The sequence below is a fragment of the Macrobrachium rosenbergii genome, chromosome 31 (genome assembly GCF_040412425.1).
Source record: "Macrobrachium rosenbergii isolate ZJJX-2024 chromosome 31, ASM4041242v1, whole genome shotgun sequence".
In the NCBI taxonomy this organism is placed as follows: domain Eukaryota; kingdom Metazoa; phylum Arthropoda; class Malacostraca; order Decapoda; family Palaemonidae; genus Macrobrachium; species Macrobrachium rosenbergii.
The window spans coordinates 14,072,769-14,083,977 of NC_089771.1; the positions used below are offsets into that span (position 1 = coordinate 14,072,769).

Below are 11,209 nucleotides of genomic sequence, written 5' to 3' on the forward strand. Positions count from 1 at the left end.
AATATAAGAGAAAAAAGTAAACTGGTAACAACAGAAAGATAGGAAACTGAAAGAGAAATAGCACCTCAAACTCTAGAGGCCAAGAACGTAAGGAACATAAAGAAAAAGAGCTGGCTTAACAACAGAAAGACAGGAACTGGAAAAGAGAAATAAATGAGGTGTCAAAGAACAGAGGCCGGCAGACCAATCAAGGAATATAAAGAAAGACCTGTTCTTTCCACAACAGAAAGATAGAACTGGAAAGAGAAATAACACCCCTCAAACAGAATTGAGGATGGCAGACCAAGTAAGAACATAAAGAAAAAGCTGGTATTCACAACAGCTGAAGGAGAACTGGAAAGAGAAATAACACCTTCAAATGAACAGAGGCTGGCAGACCTGGTAAGGAATCGAAAAGGAAAAGAGCTGGTCACAACAGAAAGACCGAGGAACGAAGGAGAAAAACACCCTCATCCTCAAACAGAACCAAGAACCTAAGGAATATAAGGAAAAGAACTGGTCTCCCACAACAGAAAAAAGAGGAACTGGAAAGAGAAATAACAACCTCAAACAGAACAGACGGAGACAGACCAGTAAGGAACATAAAGAAAAAGAACTGGCTCCCACAACAGAAAGAGAGGAACTGAAAGAGAAACACTCCTCAAACAGAACAGAGGCTGGCAGACCAAGTAAGGAATTAAAGAAAAGAATTGGTTCCCTTAACCAGAAAGATGCCAGAGAGGAACTGAAAGAGAAATAACACCTCAAACAGAGGCTGGCACAACCAAGTATGAAAAGAAAGAAAAAGCTGTTCTCCACAACAGAAACCGAGGAACTGAAACGAAACAACACCTCAAACAGAACAGGCTGGCAGACCAAGTAAGGAATAAAAGGAAAGTAAAGAAAGAATAGGAACTAGAAAGGAAACAACACCATAAACAGAAAGATCCTGGAGATCACAAGGAATATAAGGAAAACTAACACCTCAAACAGAACAGAGGAACAGGGCACAACAAGTAAAAACATAAAGAAAAGAGGCTGGCAGACTCCAGTTACAACACAAAGAATGAAGGAACTGGAAACAGAAATAGGAACCTCAAACAGACCAGATGCCTGAGAAACTACAAGGAAATTAAAGAAAAGGTGATAAAGAAAGAGAGGAACTGAAAGAGAAATCCCTAACACTCAAACAGAGAGGGGGGCTGGTACAAACAAGTGGTTGAACATAAAGAAAAAGAGCTGCTCTGCTGAGTTAAAACAGAAAGAGAGGAACTGGAAAAGAAATAACACCCTCAAACAGAACAGAGGCTGGGCAGACCGAAAAGAAATTGAGAAAAGAACTGGAAGAAACTGAAGAAAAGGGGAGGAACTGAAAGAGAAACAACACCCTCAAACAGAACAGAGATTTCAAAGAAAATAAGAAAGAACTGGTCTCCAGCAACAGAAAGATAGAACTTGAAAGAGAAATATCAAACAGAACAGAGGCTAAGACATGACACAAGTAAGGGAAAACTTGAAAAAAGAATTACCACCATCGCAAGAGAAAGAGAGGAACTGAAAGATTTTAAAACCCCAAAGGAAAAGAAGCCTTCAGAAGAAGGGGAGTATTCAGAAAAACAAAAATTCACAACAGAAAGATCAGGAACTGGAAAGAGATCTGAACACCCTCAAACAGAACAGAAACCTTTGTTGCACAGAGCACGAAACAGGAAATAAAACCAACGATTGATCTAAATGAGAGGACCTAAACATTAGCAACCCCAAACAGAACAGAGGCTGGAGACCAAGAAGGAATATAAAGAAAAGAACTACTTTTCTTCCTGAGATACTTCCTAAATTAGAATTCTAACCTTCTGAAGTGAGGCTAAGACTAAATCAATATAAGAAAAGAACTGGCTCTGCCAACAGAAAGAGGGAACTGGAAAGCCAGCACACTGCTCCTGAACAGAGCTGGCAGACCAAGAGAACCTTCAAGAAAAAGAGCTGGTTTCTCCATGACCCCGAGCGAGCACCCAAAGAGGCTGGTTCTAGCAGGAAGGGGGCTGCAAAAAGAAAGATTAGTATCTACAGCACTATTACTACTCAACAGATCTCTAGTTGGCGTTAAAGAGTCATAAAGCTAGAAAAATAGACTAGACATACTCAGCTAGAAAACTTGGGGAATTAAAGAAAAGATTCTTGATCTCCACAACAGAAAGACTCGCCACCAATCTGACCGAAACTACACCATATCTTCACAACAGAAAAACAAACAGAATGTCGAGTGTTTGAGGTACTCAAACAGAACATAAAGGAAAGAAGGGGAATAAGAAACATCTAAAGAAAAAGAACTGGTCTGTCAACAGAAAAGATGTAAAACAAAGTGGAAATAACGGCACTAGCAAACAGAACAGAGTCTTCTTGTATGAACATAAAGAGTCCAAAGAACTGGCTCTCTCCCAAAGAAAGAGAGGGGAATTCCAAATCCTATCAATAACAGTATCCATCCAGGAGAAAATGCATAAAGGAAAACAGTCCAAATTGTGATCTGATGTCCAAATTCTTAAATGGGAAGTAAAGAAAAAATGACCAAAGTTCACCTGATGAGGACACAACATAGCATGGCGAACAAAAAGTAATTAAGAGATCTTGGCCTCACGCAAAACTTGCAGGAATGATGAGCTACCAAACATTTGACAAGATTTTCCTGAATGTCGGATTGTGTAAAGCTGACAGTTTATTACCCAGATACAGAAAGAACAAAGATCCGGGGATGTTTTTCGGGCACAACACAAAACTAAGGGAAAAAAGGTGAGGGAGTGTAATACAACAATGAGACTAACTCACACCACCAGTATTACAGAAACAAATAACCGGCATAAGCAGGAGCAAGACTAGTAGAACTCATGGGGATTCAAACACCAACAGCATATCACAACCAACCAACAGAAAACCGAAAACAGCAACTGCCTGAAAAAGGCGTCTTGAAAAACAAATCATGGAGATTAGATCTGACTTGAGTAAACTGAAAGAGATGGCAGAAAAAAGGCTAAGAAGCAAGAAAACAAGAGAGGAACTGAATGAGAAATACAAGTACAGGAGAAGGGACTACACAACATAATAGAAGATATAAAACAGAGGCTTAAAACCAAAGCACATCAGATCCAGTGGCACATTAAAAGGAATAAAGGATAGCACCAAAACAAATTCTTCTGAACCAACCAGAAAAGACTATACAGCCAACTAAGAGGGGAAGACAACCACCAGGAAATTCCTGAAGCCGAACCAAGTAAGAGACTCTGGGAAAACATATGGAACAATCCGGTATCACACAACAAACATGCAACATGGCTCCAGGAAGTCAAGGCAGAAGAAATGGGAGAATAAAACAAAGATTCACCGAGATCACGACAGACACAGTAAGACACCAACTAAAGAAAATGCCCAACTGGAAAGCCCAAGGTCCCGATAAAATTCATGGATACTGGCTCAAAAACTTCAAGGCCCTACACCAACAAATAGCAGAACAACTCCAGCATTGTATCACAAACCACCATGCGCCCAAATGGATGACCACAGTACAGAAAGACAAGAACAAGGGAAATGTAGCAAGTAACTATACGTCTATCACCTGCCTACCAATAATGTGGAAGTTACTAACAAGTATCATCAGTGAAAGGCTATACAACTACCTAGAGGATACAAACACCATCCCACACCAACAGAAAGGCTGCAGAAGGAAGTGTAGGGGCACAAAAGACCAGCTCTTGATAGACAAAATGGTAATGAAGAATAGCAAGAGAAGGAGAACCAACCTAAGTATGGCATGGATTGGCTACAAGAAAGCCTTCAACATGATACTGCACAAGTGGATAATAGAATGTCTGAAAATACATGGGGCAGAGGAAAACGCCATCAGCCCCTAAAAAAATACAATGCGCAGCTGTATATAGTACTTTACAAGCTCTGGGATAAGACCTTGAGGTTAACATCAGGAGAGGGCTCTTTCAAGGCAACTCACTACTCTTCGTAGTAGCCATGATTCCCATGACAAAAGTACTGCAGAAGATGGATGCTGGTACACTCAAGAAAAGGAGACAACAGAATTAACCATCTGATGTTCATGGATGACATCAAGCTGTATGGTAAGAGCATCCTGAAATAGATACCTAATCCAGACTGTAAGGATTGTATCTGGGGACATCAGGATGGAGTTTGGAATCAGAAAAATGCCCCCTTGGTCAACATACAAAAAGGCAAAGTAACAAGAACTGATGGGAGAAGCTACCAGACAGGAATAGCATCAAACACTTAGATGAGACAGGATACAAATATGACATTTTTATAATAAAATAAGGTTTTATATATACTTACCAAGTAATTACATAGCTATTAGTTTCTACTTTAACGGCAGCTTTAGAATTGAAAATCATGGTAGTACTCTTTAGTTTTGGTGCAGGTAAGTGCCCTGCCCACTTCCAGGGAAGTACAGGTACAATATAGCTGAAGAGCTGTTTGTTTATGCTCTATGTCCATGTGCAGGGAGGAGGGACAGGCTCCAATCATTTTTATATATGTAACTTACAAAGTAATTACATAGCTGAATCCCACATTGACAGGAGGTGTGAAGCATGGACATGTACTACTCAAAAAACATTTATAGATGGAAATGCATTTGAAATAGATAAAACGCTAGCATTGTGGTAATGATTGTTGTAACCTTACTTGGGGAGAGAGCAAGAGCAGGAAGATACTGCCTCTCGGTCATTGCTCATCTCAACCTGTAGGGACATGACCAGTAATGTCAGGAATTGTCCCTACTTCAGTGGGAGCTTTGTAGTCAGGGAATACTCCTATGACTTGACAAAGCTAAACAAAACAATTGCCCTTGCCCTGGGCATGAACATACACCAACCAAACACGACCATAAAAAACTATATTACCTGAACACCAATTAAAAACTTATTACCCATCCATTAAAAACGCAGATCGGAGGGTACTCCAGGTACCAAGTACCCCCAGGCTTACCAGAACTTAACAACCTTAAACAAGGCTAGGAGATAGAGGAAAATAGAAGGATCACTCCTACCCCTTATTCCTTAGTGCCACGCCAGCCGCAGAGAACGGACCTAGCGTACTGTAGTCCTTGAAAACTGTCTCGACATCAAGTAAACAATGGTTAGCGAAGACCGAGCAACACTTCCAATAAGTTGATTGTATAATCGTAGACAGAGAGAGATTATATTTGACAGCCAACGATGTGGCTACTGCCCACACCTCATGGGCTTTTACCTTTAACAAAGGTAAACCATCTTCTTGAACCCCCAAGTGAGATTCCACAATAATGTCTCGCAAAAAGAAGTTATGAAAATCCCTTTTAATATTCTTGGTTTTCTCGAGGTAGTGTCTCAGTGTTCTCACTGGGCACAACACTATCTCTCGATCCGCAGGTCCCACCAGTTCCATAAGACTGAATGGAAAAAAAACTTGGGCATGGATTAGAAGGGTTCTCGTTCTTAGCTAAAAAATCTAAGATGTACGTACATACCGCATTCTCTTGGGAGAAACCAACATGTTTGTCTAGAGCTTGCAACTCACAGGCTGACTCGCTTTTACTGTGGCTGAGGCAATTAAAAACAGAGTCTTTCTGGATAAATCCTTAAAAGAAGACGTGTGAATTGGTTCAAAAAGAGGGCCTGGCAACCAATGCAGTACTACATCTAGGTTCCAAGAAACCGGATTGCAATTTCCACTTCGTGGTGCCAAAGGACTTATTCAAGTCTGAAATATCTGGGTTTGAAGAGAGGTCCAAACCTCTAGGCTTGAACGGAAGAGGGTCAGTCCCTTAGAAGTCCCGCAGGACTTCCAAAGTGAATCTCTTCCCTGCTTCTTCTGATGTTTCGAACTGATGTGATCCAGAGACACCCATGCTGGGAACCCGACTGAGCACTGGCAAACTCAGGGAGCGCTATGGTTTTGCAGGAAGAGAAGCCGAGACACCTGAGTGCCTCGGCCCTTTCTCTCACTGCTCCCGAACTGCGGCCCAGGAAAATCTCTGAATTCAGATCGGGATACTCGGGATATTCCATAGAATCTCGGGCACTCGGAGCGTCTCGCGAACAAGCGCCCGGCAGCCCCATCTTAGAGGCCGTAACCTCTACACTCCGGGACCGGGATCGCAAACCGAGGTCTGCACGCCCGGCTTCAAAACACAAAACCCAGGCTATGCGAAATCAGTTTCTAACCGGCGTCGGGAAGAGCCAGAGACCACTGCTCCTCGGAAGGCGGTCTAGACGCCAAAGGAGCATCTGGGGAAGAAGCAGCATTTTTCTCTCCCGGCCGACGGAGGTCTGTCCGATTCTCAGGACGCTGGACCTCGAGAGGAAGGGAAGGCAGCAGAAGACGAAATCGAAGATAAGATGAAGAAGACAGCGTTACTTTTTACATGGTGGCAGCTTCCTTCACCTCCACTCCGACATCTTCTACAGGATGGTGGATGAGGAAACATCAGAACCTCCAGGGTCCGGCAGGAACACAACGGGCGAGCCAGGACACCACCAGGAGAGAAGCAGCAGGCATGATCAGGACAGCCGATGCAGGAGCTACGTGCAGCGGTTCGAAGGCAGGAGCTACTGCAACGGCCAGGAACATCACCTCAACAGGACGACTTCACTATATCTTGCGCGACATCTTCTAGCAGGATGGCGGACATTGTAACCTCTGGGGCAGCTGGCAGGGCACGGAAGTGGTCAACGTACGACGCCAGAAGCGGCAAAGAATGATCCAGGACAGCCAATGCAGGAGCCTACGGCACAGGTTCGGAGGGCAGGAGCTATTGCAACGACCAGGAACGTCTACTTCACAAGCGACTTCCTTCCTTTCACGCTAACACCTTCTACAGGATGGCAGACATCGTAATCTCCCAGGAACACAACGGAAGTGGCCCCGACACGATCACTGGAGAAGAAGCGGGACGCGATCAGGACATCGATGCAGGAGCCACGTTAGCGGTTTGGAAGGCAGGAGCTACTGCAACGGACAGAATGTCATTTGAAAGTCACCAGCAGCGACAGAAGCGATCCAGGCGGCTGCGCAGGAGACCAGGAAGAGCAGCCTAGAGAATGTGTCCGAGTTGATAAGAGCATAACACAGGGAACAGGCAGCAAGATGGACCACAGATCGCGGGAGGCATTGCAACAGCATACATGAAAACCAGCAATGACAGCGATCAATCTACATCGGCGGGAACAGGAGTCAGAGAGATCCTGGTGGAAATATGTCATCTAATCGGGCATTGTGGTCAATCGAAACAACACTGAATGAATGTCGGGACTGCTTCATGCAAGATATTTCTTTGATTATCCAGCCAACTATTGCATGTGTCTGCAATGCTACTGTCAACCTGAAAGAAAAGCAAAGATAATTAGTAGAGGGGCTCCTCCGCTACAAAGGAAACGCGGCGGGAAGAGGTACTCTAGGCGAGGTCGCCCATCGCTCCCGCCCCTGGTCTTCGCCCGACAAGCCGAGCAAAGAAGGCGAAGGAGAGAGATCTACTAAAGGGAGAAGGAAGAACCTACGGGAAGAGAAAAAAGGACGGAGGGGAGGCCACCAAGGGCCATGGAAACAGAAACTTATCGACGACACCGCAACCTCCCACTTTCGGCGGCAATTCTCTAGCGAGGCGTGAGAGCAACACTCAGCATAAGTAGGAAGAAATTAGTGATGCCTTATACGGAGGGCGGAAGCCCAAGAAGGAATAACTCTTACGTCCTGATGGATGTGAGGAGTGAAGATATTTGCGCCCCAAACTATATCTCCGAAAGTAAGGGGCACCTTCAGTATTTGTAAAGGGGGCTGCTGGAAGAGAAGCGTACCGCCCGGATTACGCTACTCAGTTAAGCCCTTGGCCGTCAAACCCAAGACAGGCGAGGGAACGATCTCACTGGATAATAAGAGCTAACGGTAGTCAGGCAGAGAGAGAGAACGAGAAACATCAGCAACGCATGACGGCCGAAAGCAAACTGGAACGTTTACATCCGGACAGGCAGGTATCCCCGCCTACCTGGCGGTAGTTACTGCCTAACCACCTTGCTCAAGAGTTTAACGGCCGTTTCCAGCCTATGCCTGAAAGTAATTCCTAATGTGTCGGAACAATTATAATTAGCAATGTTTGTTTAACTCATTAGTAGCCAAATTTGGTCTAAAGACTTGGTTTGAAGGCCCACTAGAACTGGTATAGCCTTTTAACTACCTGGCAATTTAGCAGACTAGCCTGGCCTAGCCATAGCTCATGTTTTCGTGGTTGAGCCTGGCCTAGCCTAGTCAGTTTGGCAAACTAGCCTAACCTATACAAGGCACGTTTTGGTGGTTAGGCTAGACTAGCCTAGTTTGTCTAGCAAACTGAACCCATTCTATTAATATTGTCAATATTTTCAACCATTTGTGGAATAGTTTGTAACCTCCAGTCTGCATTGAGCCCAACCACACTAGGTTAAGCTACGAACGGTTAGTTTAGACACTGTCGTCACTACCATTGTAATATATATAGGCTACGGTCCCTTAAAATCTCTTTATGGTAGCTCAATACTCGAAAATGTATCTTGCATTAAAGAAACATAGTAAAAATATTTAGAAGCCCTTATATATACTATACAGAAATTTAGATTAAACTATATGTTGCTTGCCCATATGTTCTTCGATAATTATGGATCATCTAGATCATTTATACCAAATTTCTTCCATTCCTTTTATTATATAGGACTATGCTATTAACGTTTAATACATGACAAAAATATACATCCGTAACAAAAACGAAGCATCAAACTGCAATAACTTTTAGTTAATTAAATAAAACAATGAATATAACTTACATGGGCTATTAATATTTCGTAGCCCCAGTAGCCTATTAGTATAAGTAACAAGGATTTCCCAATCTCATTGTAATATGCCAGTGATTGTGCTCGTTAAAATCTACAAATTTCTCTGTGGGGTACAATATGCATTCGAACAGACCTGTCACAACCAGCTGGGGCAGACTGCAGAGTAGTTGTTCTATTAGTAAATTCACGGTTCTTTCTTAGAACGGCTCTCTCGTTTGTTCCAGTTTGCTCGTGTTCCAACCTTTTGAAGATTATTTTCTTTGTTTTACCTAATTACTTTGATAATATCCAACATTTTCTCAATTCTACCTCTCTAGAAAGATCCGTAAAAGGTAAAATACTCGTTACTAATTCATATTTATCATATTAATATGACTCCAACATGAAACTCAGTTCTCAAAATCAACACCAATGATATCAAACCAGACATCTTTTTGTAGCTCATCCCTCATTTTGGGTATATTTTTTGCTCATATTTAGCTGTCTTTTCTCTGTTTTTCCTTATATAACTTTTCCTTGAGTACCTCATTTCAAAACTACATGGGTTTAAGGAGGCATAAAAGTACCTTTTATTTCCTTTCTCAAAATACCCAAACTTAAATTCTATTTCACTTTGGGCTGAGATCTTCCTCTGTCGGAAAGTTTTGTAACTGTGAATGTTTTCAGCAGTAAAATCAGTCATTATGATATAAAATAATGAAACCTTTGGGGATTTTTTCTATGGCTAAATCAGTAAAATATATAAGATTATTTCTGCATTTTTGTCCAATTAACATCCCTTTTAATAAGTAAATTCTACCGTTACAGTCTTCGTACATGTTTCAACTTCAGTAAACTACAGGTCCACTGATATCAGAGACAGTGACCAAATTAAGCCCCCGTAACCTAATAAATCTCCCGCATGGCAACCATCCCCTTCTGTTTGCTTATGACCGTTCGATGACAAAGGACTAGCCAGACTTTGCCTCTGGTAAGTGAATTAAAACCACGTCTGCCTAATCAACCACTCCAAATCATATTTCATTCATTTGAGGGGGACTCTGATTTCAACGTAGCTTGGATTTCCATGCCTATATTCTTTGAGAGTTTTAGCTGTACAAGGTTTTGTTATTAACCCTCGCCGCCAAGATGGTTTATATTGCCTGCATTCAAAGTGTTTGTCTGTCTGTCTGTCTCTCTTTCATTCTTAGAAGTATTACTCTTATACTTATCAAAAGATCCTGACAAACTTGGTGTAAAACTTCACTGGTGCTCACCAAAGATCTCACACACACAAACATACACATACACACACACACACACACACACACACACACATATATATATATATATATATATATATATATATATATATATATATATATATATATATATATATATATTATATATATATATATATATATATATATATATATATATATTTTATATATATATATATGTGTGTATATAGTATGTATGTATGTATATATATATATATATATATATATATATATATATATATATATATATATATGTGTGTGTGTGTGTGTGTGTGTATGTATAGTCACGTTCATCAACGCAAACGACAGTCAGGAAACAGTTCAGGCAAAATAATATTTCCCAGCCAGAGCGTAACCATAAAAGTCCAAGTATTTCATTTCAGTTCACACTAATTTGGCAAAAAAAAAAAGGGGGAAATAAACCGACAAAATAAACCAGCAAGTTTATTGTCTGCCTGAAAACCCGAATGCGGGACTTTTAGACCTTTACAACTTAGGCAAAACGAATTCCACCAAGTCATACATTCCTTTTACACTGTATGGGAACTCTGGCCCCTCTTTGCAAAATGGGATATTTTCCTTATCTTTATTGTTGTGTAGTTTTTCAAATGGATTTCGTCCACTCGACATATTACAGACCGTTCAGGTCATTTTGGAACCCCACGAAAGTAAACAAGAGTTTCACAGCATTGTTTTGTATCACGTATCATGTTTTTTACCTGAAATTTCTTGTAAATAACACATCCCTCGAATAATACAATACTACTGTGATAAATCTCCAGGGTTATACGTTTCCTATAGGTTTTTAAACTACTAAAATTTCGCCTTCATTATTATTATTATTATTATTATTATTATTATTATTATTATTATTATTATTATTATTATTATTATTATTATTATCAGAAGAAGAAGAAGAAGATGAACCCTATTCACATAGGACAAGACTACAGCAGGGGCTTGCCTTGAAATTCAATCTTCCAAAGAATATGGTGTTCATTTGAAAGAGGCAATGAGAGGTAAAAGGAAATAGAGAGAAAAAAAGAAGAGATCGGTTATTCGAAAAGAAAAAACAATAAATTAACAGATTATTAAAAAAAAATAGATAAAAAT

General features: G+C 41.1%; 1 protein-coding gene across 3 annotated transcripts in view; it reads right to left on the reverse strand.

Annotated features, from left to right (window-relative positions):
• The window catches only part of LOC136855369 (uncharacterized), a 128,441-nt gene extending 119,436 nt beyond the window's left edge, over positions 1-9,005 (reverse strand). For 2 of the 3 annotated variants that reach the window (XR_010858000.1, XM_067132289.1), the window contains exon 1: positions 8,829-8,988. The gene's annotated coding sequence lies outside the window, so the exon portion shown is untranslated. Of the gene's footprint in view, positions 1-8,828 lie in introns of all 3 variants that reach the window. The other variant, XM_067132290.1, reaches the window with a different exon arrangement.
• Between the last annotated feature and the right edge of the window lie 2,204 nt (positions 9,006-11,209).